Source organism: Magnolia sinica, chromosome 17 (assembly GCF_029962835.1).
Source record: "Magnolia sinica isolate HGM2019 chromosome 17, MsV1, whole genome shotgun sequence".
Taxonomy (NCBI): Eukaryota; Viridiplantae; Streptophyta; class Magnoliopsida; order Magnoliales; family Magnoliaceae; genus Magnolia; species Magnolia sinica.
The window spans coordinates 61,568,325-61,581,887 of NC_080589.1; the positions used below are offsets into that span (position 1 = coordinate 61,568,325).

General features: G+C 38.4%; 2 long non-coding RNA genes across 2 annotated transcripts; both read left to right on the forward strand.

Annotated features, from left to right (window-relative positions):
- The first annotated feature begins 4,871 nt into the window (after positions 1 to 4,871).
- On the forward strand, positions 4,872 to 5,329 carry LOC131231261 (uncharacterized). The gene is made up of 2 exons (XR_009164264.1): positions 4,872 to 5,005; positions 5,090 to 5,329. It is a non-coding gene; the product is annotated as an uncharacterized LOC131231261 (long non-coding RNA).
- A 1,598-nt stretch (positions 5,330 to 6,927) lies between these two features.
- LOC131230916 (uncharacterized) lies at positions 6,928 to 8,366 on the forward strand. Its single transcript, XR_009164132.1, has 3 exons — positions 6,928 to 7,252; positions 7,738 to 7,807; positions 8,070 to 8,366. It is a non-coding gene; the product is annotated as an uncharacterized LOC131230916 (long non-coding RNA).
- Positions 8,367 to 13,563: the final 5,197 nt, after the last annotated feature.

Genomic DNA, 13,563 nt, shown 5'->3' on the forward strand with positions numbered 1-13,563 from the left:
GCTGCTGTTAGCCAAATCAATAGCTAATCAATGTGTATCCAAACACAGCCTAAGTTTGTTTGGTTAGCTACCTAAATAATCAATTTTTGAAAATCAGTTTCCCTAATTTGTGCATTCTCCCATGTAGCCTGGCCCACCATTTCCAACAGTCGTCTCCACTTCTACAAACTCACCAACAGTATTCATAATATGAATCGCATGTGCCCCTGCATATGGGATGTTCCAGTCGGTGGTAGCTATATGGGGCCTGTTATAATTAACGTGTGACATCCACTCCGTCCGTCAGTTTTGCCATTTCATATTAAGGACCATTTCCTACCATTTAGTCCCCTTATCTGACTTATGATTGGGCTCATTGCCAATTAGTGAACAGAGCTTCACCTGGAGCACAAGAAAGTGGCATCCGATGCAAATTGATGTATGTGTTATATCCACTCCGTTTATCCTTTGCGCTTTCCCATTTTAGCACGTCATTTCAAAAATAAGGTATATTCAGTCTCTCATGAACCACATCACAAGAAACAATGGTGATTGAACAACCATCATTGAAAACTTCCTATGGTCTGCAAGAGTGTCTGATCAGCTTGATATTGGTGTTTCCCTTCATGCGTGGGAGAATCAACTTATTAACGGTTTTGGATGGCATATAAACATGAGGTAGGCCTCTAGAAAGTTTCAACGTGTACATTTCTATGTGAGATGCCCCAAAGACGATAGTCCTGCATAGTATCAAAAGTTTTTTTAGTTGTTGTTGTGGTAAAAAAACAGAGACCCTAAGAGGGTTTTTGTAAGAGACTTGGTCCAATCCGGTCCTGATTCCTGGGCAAGAGGTCGAGCGAAGGTCTGGTCCACAAGAAGAGGGAGAAGGGAGCGCTGGTGCGAGAGGTGGAGCACTGTCTGGTCTGCAGGGCGGCGGGGGCGGGGGGCGGTGGCGAAACAGAGCTAAGTGTGAGTGGAAGGTTCGAGGTCTTTTTTTATTTTTTTTCCCCTTCCCATTCTTGTTTATTTGTGTTTTTCGTTTTTGGATGGTTGATGGCAGAGTTGGATTTTGATACAGATTGGGTTCACCATAATGGAGGAAGGTCGCTGGAATGGGTTTTAGAGGAGTGTTGAAAGGGCGGGCACGAGGTTTGGGAGATGGGGAATCGATGGATTGACAAAGATGGGTTTTGGTGGTGATTGGATTTGTCAGATGGATACCATGAAGATTTTTTTAAAAAAAAATGAGGGACGGTCTTCCACGTAAAATCAATAGTAAAGAGAAATGCACTAGTACTCGGAAATGCTATGTGAATGGTAATAAATAAGGGCCGCACTCTTCTCCTTAATTGATTTGATGGCTTACTTTTTTGGTATAAAAATGGTGAATATCGTGAAATATTTGTGAGTCACATATACACCTTTCATCCATTATGTCAGGTGAATTTATGTTATAAGCTAAAAGAATGAGGCATATCTAAAGTTCAAGTGGACCACACCATAGAAAAATGTGAATCAAATACTAACCATTAAAAACTTCTTGGGGCCATTGTTTCTTTTAGTACGGGCCAGTTGAGTGTTGGATCTACCTCATTTTTCTTCTCATATTTTAAAATGTTGTGATAAAATGGATGGATGGAACAGATTTGTCATATATATCAAGATGGGGTCCTAAAATGTCCACTACTACTTTTGAACCGGTTTCCAAGAATGAAATTCCCATGAATATTCAAACAGGTGAAACGGTAATAATTAGGGGTGCACATGGATTGGTTTGGTCCAGTTCCGGGGTTAAACCAAAACTAAACCGTTCCTAACGGTTCCATGATTTTGGGAACCAGAATCGGACCGTTAGTATCCTAGAACCGAACCGGAACCCGGTTCCGGATCAGGTCCACGGTTCTAGCCTAGGATTTTAAATTTTTTTTTTTTTTAAATGCTTTGGCACTCCAAATCTTCTCCACAGCAGCTTCTAGGTCAAAACATACAATGGAGAACCAAGGAAGATTTTCTTTTTCTTATCAATAATGAAATCTTTTTAAATGAAAAGGAGGAAAAGGGAGAATAGGTGTTGGGCTATTTGGAAGCAGGAGCAGCATCTAGCATCAAGGAATTTGCAACTAAGATAAAGATGTGTTGCAACTCCAAATCCTATTCCTATCTACTCCATAACAGCTTCTAGGTCAAAACATAAGATGGAGAACCAAGGGAGATTTTCTTTTTCTTGTCAATATTAAAATCTTTTTAAATTAAGAGGAGGAAAAGGGAGAATAGGAGGAAGAGGGCAGGGGTAGGGCGCTAAAGGCTGCTAATATATTTAGATGGTTTGGATTGACAATTCGGGTCACGGTTCGGATCAACGGTTCGGTTCAGTTCTATAGGTCCCTAAACCGGAACTGATCTGTATCCGTAACCAACGGTTCTGGAAATTTTGGAACTGGACCAAACTGGACCGATCCAACGGTTCCGGTCCGGTCACACGGTTCCACCGGTTCGATGTGCACTCCTAGTAATAATCACCCATTTCTAAGGTATCTACTATTTCCAGGTGAAACGATAAAAATCAAACAGGCCTTAAGGTATAATGTTCTTGCATATGTTAACTTGGACAGTCCATTCGATTAAACTGAACTGTTTTTTTTTTTTTTAATTATTTTTTTACACACGGACACACACCACCACACACTCAGGCTGTAGTGGATTTTCACGACCTATGGGTACTCAAACCCTCAACCAGCTGTTGAAACTTCTAAGAGTACCACCTGAGTAAGAGTAAGGACCCAACTGAACCGTTTTAACTCCAAAACATTTCATAGACTACAATGCAAAAACAGTACTGATTAGATGATCCAATCCATTATTGATTTGGCCTTATTTTTCTCTATCCATCCCTTATATATATATATATATATATATATATATATATATATATATATATATATATATATATATTAGAATTGATCAAGAAAGATTACAATAAAATGGTTAGTACTTGTCGGATTGATAAGATGTTTGCATCCTGCTGCATGAAATGTGGTTTGGATCTAATGAACGGTCTGGATCAGTACATTGAACTGTAAAAGCGTACTACTGCGACTAGGAGCACTATAGTTTGTAGTGCTCTAAGAACGAGCATTTTTCCATGTTAAATACATATTATATATTCACTTAAAGTAATTGGAATAGGATTTGCCAGGCCATATGCATGCAGGAGAGCTCATTTACATAATATGCATGTGTCATTATGGCACACGTGTGTGCAATCTAATCGATTCAATAAGTGAACCCAGCAATGTAAAAATATACTTATTTGCCTTGACCTAACTTGTGGTTTGTGATTTTGGAAGAACTCTGGCACTTGCAATACAAAAATGAGAGAATTAGCCAACCGACCAGGGAGTTAGTATATCGAGAGAGATATTTACCTTTTGAGTGATAATGATCAGAAGATAGTCGATCGAGAGGGGTTTGGAAAATTTAACGAGAGCCATACCACCACAAGAAAAAGATGCAGAGCCGATAGTTGGGGTTACCCTTTGTCGGCCGCCAGTTTTACCAGCCGCAGGTAAAGGGCCGATAAAAAGAAAAAAGGGACGCCCTAATACATTTGGCTCCCCGATCGACTCTGCCTCTCTCTATTTTAAAATGAAGAGAAAACGACTCTCTCTCGTTCTCTCTCCCGATTGCAGAATCGAGGAATAACAACAGTCAAAAACAGTAATCCTAACCCTAGAAATCTCTCCCCACCCACCCACACACACACACACACTTTCTCTCTCTCTCTCTCTCTCTCTCTCTCTCTCTCTCTCTCTCTCTCTCTCTCTCTCAACCCTAATTCTTTCAAAATCAGGGTTACTGAAGACTAGGGTTTTTGGATGTGAGATCTTTCAGATCTGTCATGGCCGATCTTCCCGGCGACGCAGCGGCAGTGGCGAGGGCTTCTCCCCGGCAGCGCCGAGCAATGGCCGTACGGATGTGCCGCCGCTGACGGTGTCGGGATCGTTCAAGGGGTTGAGGAGGCGGTCATCAGTCCGGCGAAGCCTCGACGCAGATGAGTTCATTTAGTTTGTTTAGATTTCAAAGGGAAGTTGGGATTCTGCCCTGGATCCAATTTTGAGCCAAATCCAACCTTTGTAGTTCCTTGAGCTGACCGATTTCAGGTGGCATTTCTCCGGAGATCTACTTATGGCTCAAATTCAACAAAGCCAAGTTGGTAAGTCAACCGATTGCGGCAGGTATGCTTCCATAGATGCGATTCCTTCCCATGAACAAACTCTTGAGATTGGTTGAAAGATTGCTGATTGTTTCAGGAATTAGGATGTCGAGATGTTAGGATGTGTTGGAATAAAATCAGTTCCTTTTTATACTTTGTTTTTTTTCTTTTTAGAATCTGTTGGAATAAAATCTGTTCCTTTTTTATATTTTAAATGAGTTTTTTGTCAGCATCTTTTGGAATAAAATCTGCTATTTCTCTTCTCTGTTTGTTTTTTTTTTTTTCCTTAAATTGGAATATGATTCTTTTCTTAATTGAATGCCCATAAACGTTGCATTGGAAATTCTTTTTAATGCATTTTCTTTTTCTTTTTCATTTCCCTTGTATTCATGCAAATAAAGGCCGTAGCAGTTGAAGTCCTACAAGCGTTAAAGGGAAAATTGGGCCCTCTTTCTTGTCATTGAAAAATACTAAGAAGACGGATATAATTCCGATTTTGTGTTTGGTATGGAGTTTTGTACATCACGGGGTATGAAAATCTACTGAAAACGACTGTTATTGATAGTGTTTAAAAGCTTGGATTTGAGATGGAAACCAACCAACTCAAAACTAGCAACCATGATAAGTCAATTAGGTTGTCCAATGACTCAGTCAAGCCAAAACTAAATTTCCCTAAGCTAATGAGTTTAGAAGTACAGATTGCTGTCATTTTTCCTCACTGACTGTTTTCTTTTACTACATTCGCAGTGGAATTGGTAGACAATCCTCAAAGGATCCGTCTTCTTGGTTTTCCTTCTAGTTACCAAATACATTGTAAGTTTTTTCTCCTTGCTTCATATTCCTTGGACTCCATGCTTGTGGAAGGTTTCCTTCTTACATGACTTAAAATTGTTACAGGGGAAGAAGAAGAAGAGCCTTTTCTGGGTGCCCGCGATCGCCCCTTTGATCTCTGTTATTCTCTTGACCTTTTTCGTGTATATTACACATGCAGAAAAGCATGGTGTTAAAATTGGAAGTTTCCGAACTTTGTAGGGTTAACATCTCTATTTTATCTAATATTAGTCAACTAATAGTGCTGCAAATGTCTGAAAGGTGAAAGACATACAAAGGGGTATAAATCTGTCATCCTTGGACCAAATTGATTTCAGTGGTGAATTTGTTGTGAAGGGTTTCAGAATTGGTGCAGTGGCTGGTATGATAGCATTAACTGTATGCCTACTCCACACACATAAAGAATCCTAATTTTTAAGACATGCTACTTGCAAACATCCATCTGCAAATGCAAGACAAGTAGTCACACGCATGTGAGATTCGGGCCCTTCATAAGGTAGGCCCCAAGGTGAATGCCCCCTATTCCAAAAATCAGGCCAGTTCATCCACAGGGTGGCTGCGCATGTATATTGAATGAGGAACATTTGATTTTCTAACCATCTATTGTTTCATACATGTGTGGGCCACCAAGTGAGTGGACTGGACTGAGCTTGGGAATATTCACCATTTAGCCCACTGGATGAATGGTCTGGATCTCACACTGGAGTTCTCAGATTGGTTCATATAAATGCAAAGCCACACCCACTTGTTACTATTTATAGGGAGATTGAAGTTGCTTGTATTTGATATAAATTTTCATTTTCAATATTGTTATCCATATGGTTGTTAATGAGTTGGGCCTGGGTTGCCTTTGGTGTGGATTTTGAACTGATTGGATGTGCCTATTTGGCTGGCCCTATTCAAAATTTCAATTTTGCTTAGCCCAAGCCTTGCCCATTGACAGTTGTAGTTATCCAACTGTCTACATTTCATTTATCTGTTTTTTTTTCTTTTTGCTTATTATGGACCAGTACAAGCTGAAGGTCCTATTGTCCTCATTTATCTGTTTTTTTCTTTTTGCTGATTATGGACCAGAACAAGCTGAAGGTCCTACCAGGGAATTTTTGAGTTTCGAATCCCTAATTAGGCATTTGTAGTGTCGATTCCCTAATTGAAATCATTGAAAACATTAATTGATCTTTTATTGAAAAGTAACTTTTAGTGTAAGCAGTTTTCTCACTATGATTTTCAGCCGATAGTCTATCCACATGTGACCCATCAGATCAATACTCAGCATTAGAGATGTTTGCCACATGTACTTTGATGTAGGAGCTTCATGGAAGTTGCATCAGAGATGTTTGCCACATGCACCTTGAGGAAGGACTAAGGAGCTTCATGGAACTTGCATCGACCCAAATATTAGAATTCCGCTTTGGTCATTCACTTGCTTCAAAAGGAGTCAAGTCAAGAAAACACAGCTTCGTTAAACCCAAATATTTCAAATCTGCATTTACAACCAACCTGCTTCTTAGACCTAAGCACAAGTTCTGGGTGAGATTTGTTAAGCCCACACATGAGTGCACAACAACATGCAGCCACCTGTGCCAATATAGCGTAAGGTACAAGAACAAAGCTTTCCATAAAGTAACCTATGTTGCCTAAAACTTCTGCCATAAGAGTGAAGTTGTTTCACACCTCAAGCGGACCTGTTTCAAAACAAACGTATATCTAGAAATTTGTATTACCCTTTGTGCCCCATTGAGGAATGAAACTTGTATTTTGCTTAAAAAGATCTAATCACTGTTGCCCTCCTCTGTTCGTAGTGGGAAGGTTAATGCTCTGCCTACATCTATGGCCCATCAAATTGCGTTTAATCACAATACCAAAAGCAATACACTTCCTTAAATTGCGTTTAATCACAATATAGTTTTTCTGTTTCTATTTCCAACACCATGCTTCTGTGTCTTATATTAGTTACGTCCACAGAGATGTGAAGCCTAAAAATTTTCTACAGGATCAGAGAACTTGCTCAGATACCATGTTGACTGCAGACAATTTTAAGTGATAGAATGCAAGATATGATATTTATAAACCTCTAGTACCAAATGCAGGAAGAATCTAGAATAGCTAGGAGGATTGGAGAGATCCAGAAAGCAATATAGTTGCAAGTTTGCCATCACAAAAGAATTACAGGAATGCCATTACAAATCATCCCTCAACAAGTACAGCTTTGTCTGTTAATATGCATGGGTGATTGATCTTTCTCAAAGTATCTGGGTATCATGATTCTGGGAAAATCAGTACCAGTTCATGTGAAATGGATCGATTATACTTTACCTGGCCGTGCTTCCATTTGTATGTTTTACTTGCATTTCTAAATTTGAAATGGTGATGTATGGAGTGAACCAGTTGTAAGGCTTCCCCTAGGATCTTGAAGAGGACCTTTGGTCATAAGGTTCTAGTTCTTACATATATGTTCATGATTTTATCAGCATGAACTTGAAGAATGTCAACATCAGTGAGAAAGTTTATTCCTATTCTGATTTATAGAGTAGACAAGGGACTTAATTCTCCTCAATGAATATTTCATGGTAGTTTTAGATCTTGATTTAATATCCCAAATGGGTTGTTTGTTATGGGTAAGTTGCAAGGAAATTGAAATCTGAGCCATAAAATTATATGTTTGTCCACTCAATGGATTAGTGACTTCTAATACTTCCATTCGCTTTACACAGGCCATCTAACTGGAGTAAAAAGCGAATCCATTTTCACGACTTCATGTTGGGTGTCCATAGTCGCCTTCAAGTAAGAATTTTCACGACTTCATGCTTAGTGAGGCATGCATTTCGTGAAAAAGAGGCATGCATAACAAGTGATTTTTTGTTTAGAAGCCTGCAATATAACTTCATGCAAGCCATGTACTATCTGTTCATTCCCTCACATTTATGTAACATAGTTTGTTATTCCTCTAATTGATAACGTTTGCATTTGAGTAGTTTGTTATTCCTCTAACTGGTAATGTTTGCATTTGATTATCTTAATATTGGGGCATGTTGTTTGCTTGCAGTCAATCAGAATGCATCATTAACATGAGAGATGCATCAGAGTAGACTTCCTTTTTCTCTATCCAGGGTCCGTGTACACTGGAGTAGACTTCTACAAGAAGTTGTGTCGAGTATCCATTATTCAAAGGTGAGCTTTTATGCAAGTATTGAATTTGGATTTTTGGCATTAAAAACTAATCGAGTATTTTGAGATAAATATGAGATTTTGTTTCAAATAGGAATGCAGTCACTTGATATCAATATTCAGCCCCTTGACTTTATAATGACATATTGAAATATGAATATATGTGACTATTTCATCAAAGCTTTATTCTTTTAAAATGCATGTGCTATTGTGAAGCTCTTCCTGTAGGTTTGTGCTGTTTGTGTTGAACTCTTGCTAAGAACTCCGATTTCCATGAAACTCCATGGATCTCAATTTCCAAGCGAATCTGTTTCTATGGAAACATATTTCTTGTGAAAGAGATTGCCTAGGCTGCTTGGGTACTGGGAAAGCCATCCTCAGGCATTCCTCAAAAGCTTATTTGGTTTCTCAAGAGCCACTTTGCAAAGCAAAAGCTAGTTGCATTGTTTTGCAGGCTTCTTCAGTGTAAACATAGGCTTGATTCTTCCATAACACAAATGTTGATTTTCTCCTCTTTAATTCAATTATATTTGCTGACCAATTGAAAAGGAGTTTTGAGTCTCAAGGTTCAAGATTGAAGAATTGAACTTAAGACTTTTTGGGGTTGGAGAACCAAGTATGGTAGAAAGTTGAGTTTTCTTGTTTTATCTCGCTTGTTTTATTTAGTGAAAGGAAGTAATTTTTAAATATGTGATCTTTAATTGAAATTGGCCATTTTTGTAATGGTGTTTCCATAGCCACATGTTTTTCATAGCTGATCAGGTTCATTTTCCCACTTCGTTGTGGTGGAAGACTGCTGATATTGGTTTATTTCTTCCTATTATCTCTTCATGCTTCCTATGATGGATGCTTGCTATAGCCATCTATTTCATCTTTAATTGCATTGTATTTTAGTTGATATGATTCTTTTTCACCTGTGCTTACAAGCTTTGCTTCAGAATTTTTCTCTATAATTCTTTGTGAAACCTTTTATCTAAGCTGCAAGTCATTCATTTGTTGCACCAACCTTTTGTGTACTTCATTCTTCTTGAGAACTTCTAATTTTTTTCTGGAATAATGGCAGGTTTTTGATATGAAACTAATCAATGTAAATCGGACTTGCAAAGTTACAAAGGTGATGCATGATTAAAATTGGTTTGAATTTCTTGTGTATTTCATCTGTGGAGGTGTTTAATTCACTTATAGAGTAGGTGCAGATGTTGCATGATTAAAATCATGTTCCTTTTTCTCTCTTAGGGAGGAGGATGGTGCAACAATGTTACGACTTGCCTCTCATGAAAAGAAAACCATTTGAGTTCATCCAAGAAGATTGGGTTTGATGTCTACTTCTCCATGGCTAGGGGGAATGCCACTTTGCCTGCTATGGAAATGACCAAGTGCTTCGACATCAGCTAGTAAGCCATTGTTATTAAGGTGTCTCTTGCTTGATTTTATACATTAAGGATCTGTTATCATATTCAATTTCTAAGATGCTAATGGAATAACCTGGAACAGTGGCTAATGGCTAAGATTTGTTTTGTAGGTTAGAACTGAATGGTAACCATTCTTTTCTCTATTGGAAGCTCCATACTTCCACAGGTAGGGCCCACGGTAATGGTCTTTTTGTTGGTGTGCAAGAATCACAAAGTGTGAAGGTAAACAGGAAATGATTTGAGCATGGGAATGAAGAAGCTTCAGCTTCAAAATGTTAGCAAGTATGAACAACTAGGAGGCAGGAGCAGGAGCACAAATCAAAAACACAATTCAAAGTGACAGTGGCACCTGGGTAGAAAATTTTGCAGCCGAGGTTGTGCAGTTCTTATGCTGTTTTTTTTTTTTTTTTTTGTTCAGCATGAGCATGCATATCTGACATCTTTTATTATATATATATATATATATATATATATATATATATATATATATATATATATATATATATAAAAATTTTTTTTTTCTTTTTTTTTCTTTTAACCTTCATCATCATCATCATCATCATCTAAGCCTTATAGGAGGCAGTCGTCTAAGTCCAGAATGGTTCTTGTAAATTCTATTCCTAAACCACTCGAAGCTCGGCTCACATTCAGCTGGTTCCAAGGATTCCAATCTATGTGCGGGCACTGTAAAGGAATAACAAATCTTCCACTGTCTCTCTCTGTCATTTTGTGATCTTCATTTTGTGGCCTATGAAATATATGTTGAACCTAGTAGATCTTCAACAACATAGGGAAGACAAAAACCTTTAAACTAATGGAGTTTCAATGGTCCCATAGTCTCTCTAAATCAACAGTCTTATATGTAGAGATAAAGACAGGCAGTTAGTTTTAAAATTATGATTTAAATATGTTGATACTACAATCAAGAATTAAATGAGTTTGTGAGAAAGAATTTAAGCATGGATGGCATTGACTTGAATATATTGGATTTATTTTTTGTGGAGTTAAGAAAATCTTTTTCCTTGGGCCACCCAAATGCCAAGATTAGTGTCCTCCATGCAGCCCTGTCTTTTGAAGCCCCCAAATTATTTAAATCTTGTGATGTGCAGAACAACATAAACCTATTGTAATCTCCCTTTGTGCAGGTTCTGGACTGTGGTGAGAAGATTGAGCTTCTAGTAGACAAAACAGAGAACCTCCGCTCACAGGTGGTGAACCTCAATATCACTGGGGGCCTGAACCTACTGAAGGACTCCGAAATACTGGTGCTGTTGCTTTTTACTGCTAGACATCTCATCAAAGATCGACAGAAGAAATGAGTCCCTTGGAAACAATGGCAATCATTAGCAACAAGGAGATCATTGGCATTAACCAAGGTATGTTAGCTGCTTAGATTGGTGTAATAAAAAAATAAAATAAAATAAAACTAGGATGCATGTGGGTCACCTTTTCTTTTTCTTTTTTGTTTTTTTTTGTACTTTTTGATGAGAAAGATTTTCTCCATTGCTACGGACTGTCAATGGCCATGATCCCTATAGCTACGGATTTAATTTGTAGCAGAGTACAGAACTACAGTACCAATAGCTACGGTCGCACTGTGGGCTTGTCATCTTTGGCTACGAATTTTATCTGTAGCTTTTGACCAATGTTCTCGTAGTGTAGCAAAAATGGCGATTTAGCGGCGTCCAAACAACTGTCAGTAAAGGTCCTGGCCGCCGGTAAAGCCTTTACCGACTGAGGCTTTACCGGCTGTTAGATAACCGCGGGCAGCGTCTTTGCCGGCGGTTTTTTTGGTATTTACCGGCGGTTTTGACCGCTGGTAAGGGCAGTTTTCTTGTAGTGTACGTACCTTTGCTTTTTATACATGAATGGCTAAAAGGGGAAAAAAAATAAATTTGTTTAAAGGGATGAGATTATATACGAAAAACAAAAATGAAATGAAAATTTTTGCACCATGTCTATCTGTGTATGCTTGTGTTTGAACTTGTGCCTAGATGGTGGAATCAGAACATTAGACTCAGCCCATGTTGAATTCGGTATTCTTAGTTGTTTACTAGGGATCCTGATTTCCTGAGACTAAGTGCATACTAGAATCTTGCCCCTTAGATTTGGGAAGAGTTTGATAGAATTTTAATCCAGGGCTTATCTTTTCCTTACGCTTCATTTTGTTGTCTTGGCTTCTTCCATTCCTGCACTTTTTTTTTTTTTCTTTTCTAGCCATTTTTGCTCATAGCGCCCTTTCGGGTTTTCACCACGACCGGCTTTCCTGTCATTTTTTCCCGTGACGCCCTTTCGGATTTTCACCACATCCCGGGATTTTGATCTTTCCTGCCCTTTGATAGTTGTGCTCTTTTTAACCCTTGGTGCCCTTTAAGGTTTTCACCAAGTCCGCTACATGCTCGCTGTTTTTACGCGAGACGCCTTTTCGGGTTTTCACCTTGCCCTTTTCGCTTAGGCATGTTATTTTTTTTTTTCTTTCTCAAGTAACAGAGGAGGGAGGCTAGATTCCATTCATTGTCGGTCGACTGGTGAGCTTCCTGACTTTGTCTTCAATCAAAACCGTGAAGTTGCTGACATTGGAGTAAACTATTGTAAGAGAAAACGAGATAGTGAATTGTGTTCTCACTCATTAGGTTCGATTATTCTTCTTTTTTTTTCTTCTTTTTTTCTTAGACTACTCACTTTATTCATCCATTTTTTTCTTCATCTTTTTTTTTTAACCCTTTATTTTTTGAAACACTTATTCGATGAAAGGAATGATAATGGAATGTACCTCAGGATGTTAACCTCTTGTTGTTTGACTTTAGCTTTATGATTGTGGTTGTTGACATAATTAGGTAGGATTACTCATGATAAATTTTTCCATTATCGGCGTTGATGGGCTCTGGAAGATCTTCACCCCTCATGTTGGTGAACCGAAGGGCACCTCCTGGAAGAACTTCGTGGATGATCTGCGAATCATCCCAAGATGGCTTGGATTTACCCCTTGGATCTAGTAGGCACAATGATAAGATACGCATTATTACCATGATGCTAACCTTTCTTTTTAGACCTGCTTTTCATTAATCCTAGCGATCGTTGTGCGCTTTATGTCTGCGAGATATAGTTGGTTGCATCAAGCTTACCACCAGTCATTTTCCTTGACTTCTTTCTTCATTCATACCCATGATGTAGGATGTTGTCGTTATCCACTTTGCGTAGTAGTTGTCTGCCACGATAATGTAATCAAGACAATTGGATGCCTTTGGGTTTACTCTTTCGATGATGCCAATATCCAACAATGAAAAGGGCTAGGGTATTGTCAGGTTATAAAGATTCAAAGCATGCACATGGATTCATTATACAAGCTTCAGATACTTTGAAGCACTTCCTGATATGCTGCAATAACCTATCTCCATTGTTTATCACTAACAACTTAGTCACAAGTTCTTCTTGGACATCACATGTTCATTTATGCACAGGCAGTGGACTCCATCATGGACTTTAGACACTTGATCTTGATAACTTTGCATGATGGGTTTGACTTTAAGCTTCATAGCAGATGGTGTATGATTAACTCTTCATTAAATCTGGGTAACGCTTCACAGGAGAACCCAAAGTTGGATATCCTTGGGCCTCAAGAATTCTGTCATCTTCTACTTGTATTCAAGAGGAGAGGATCTCTTAATGTGTACTTTTCTAGGGAGCTCAAAGGATCCCAAGTTCACAATTTCAAAATCGTTCGTAACGACATTAGCCTTTGTTTTGAATTTTCTGAGATAATCCTCTAGCTCAAGAATCGGATCATCATTTTCCATATCCTAGGCTTCGTCCAAATCCATGAGTTTAAAGTCTAATTCTAGATCGAAATCATACGAGTTGATTTCATACTCAAGCATTTTAACGAACAAACTTTGCACATTATTACTTGTGACTTTTGAAAGATATCTAGTGTTTTTGTGTTTGAGAAATTTCCATTGT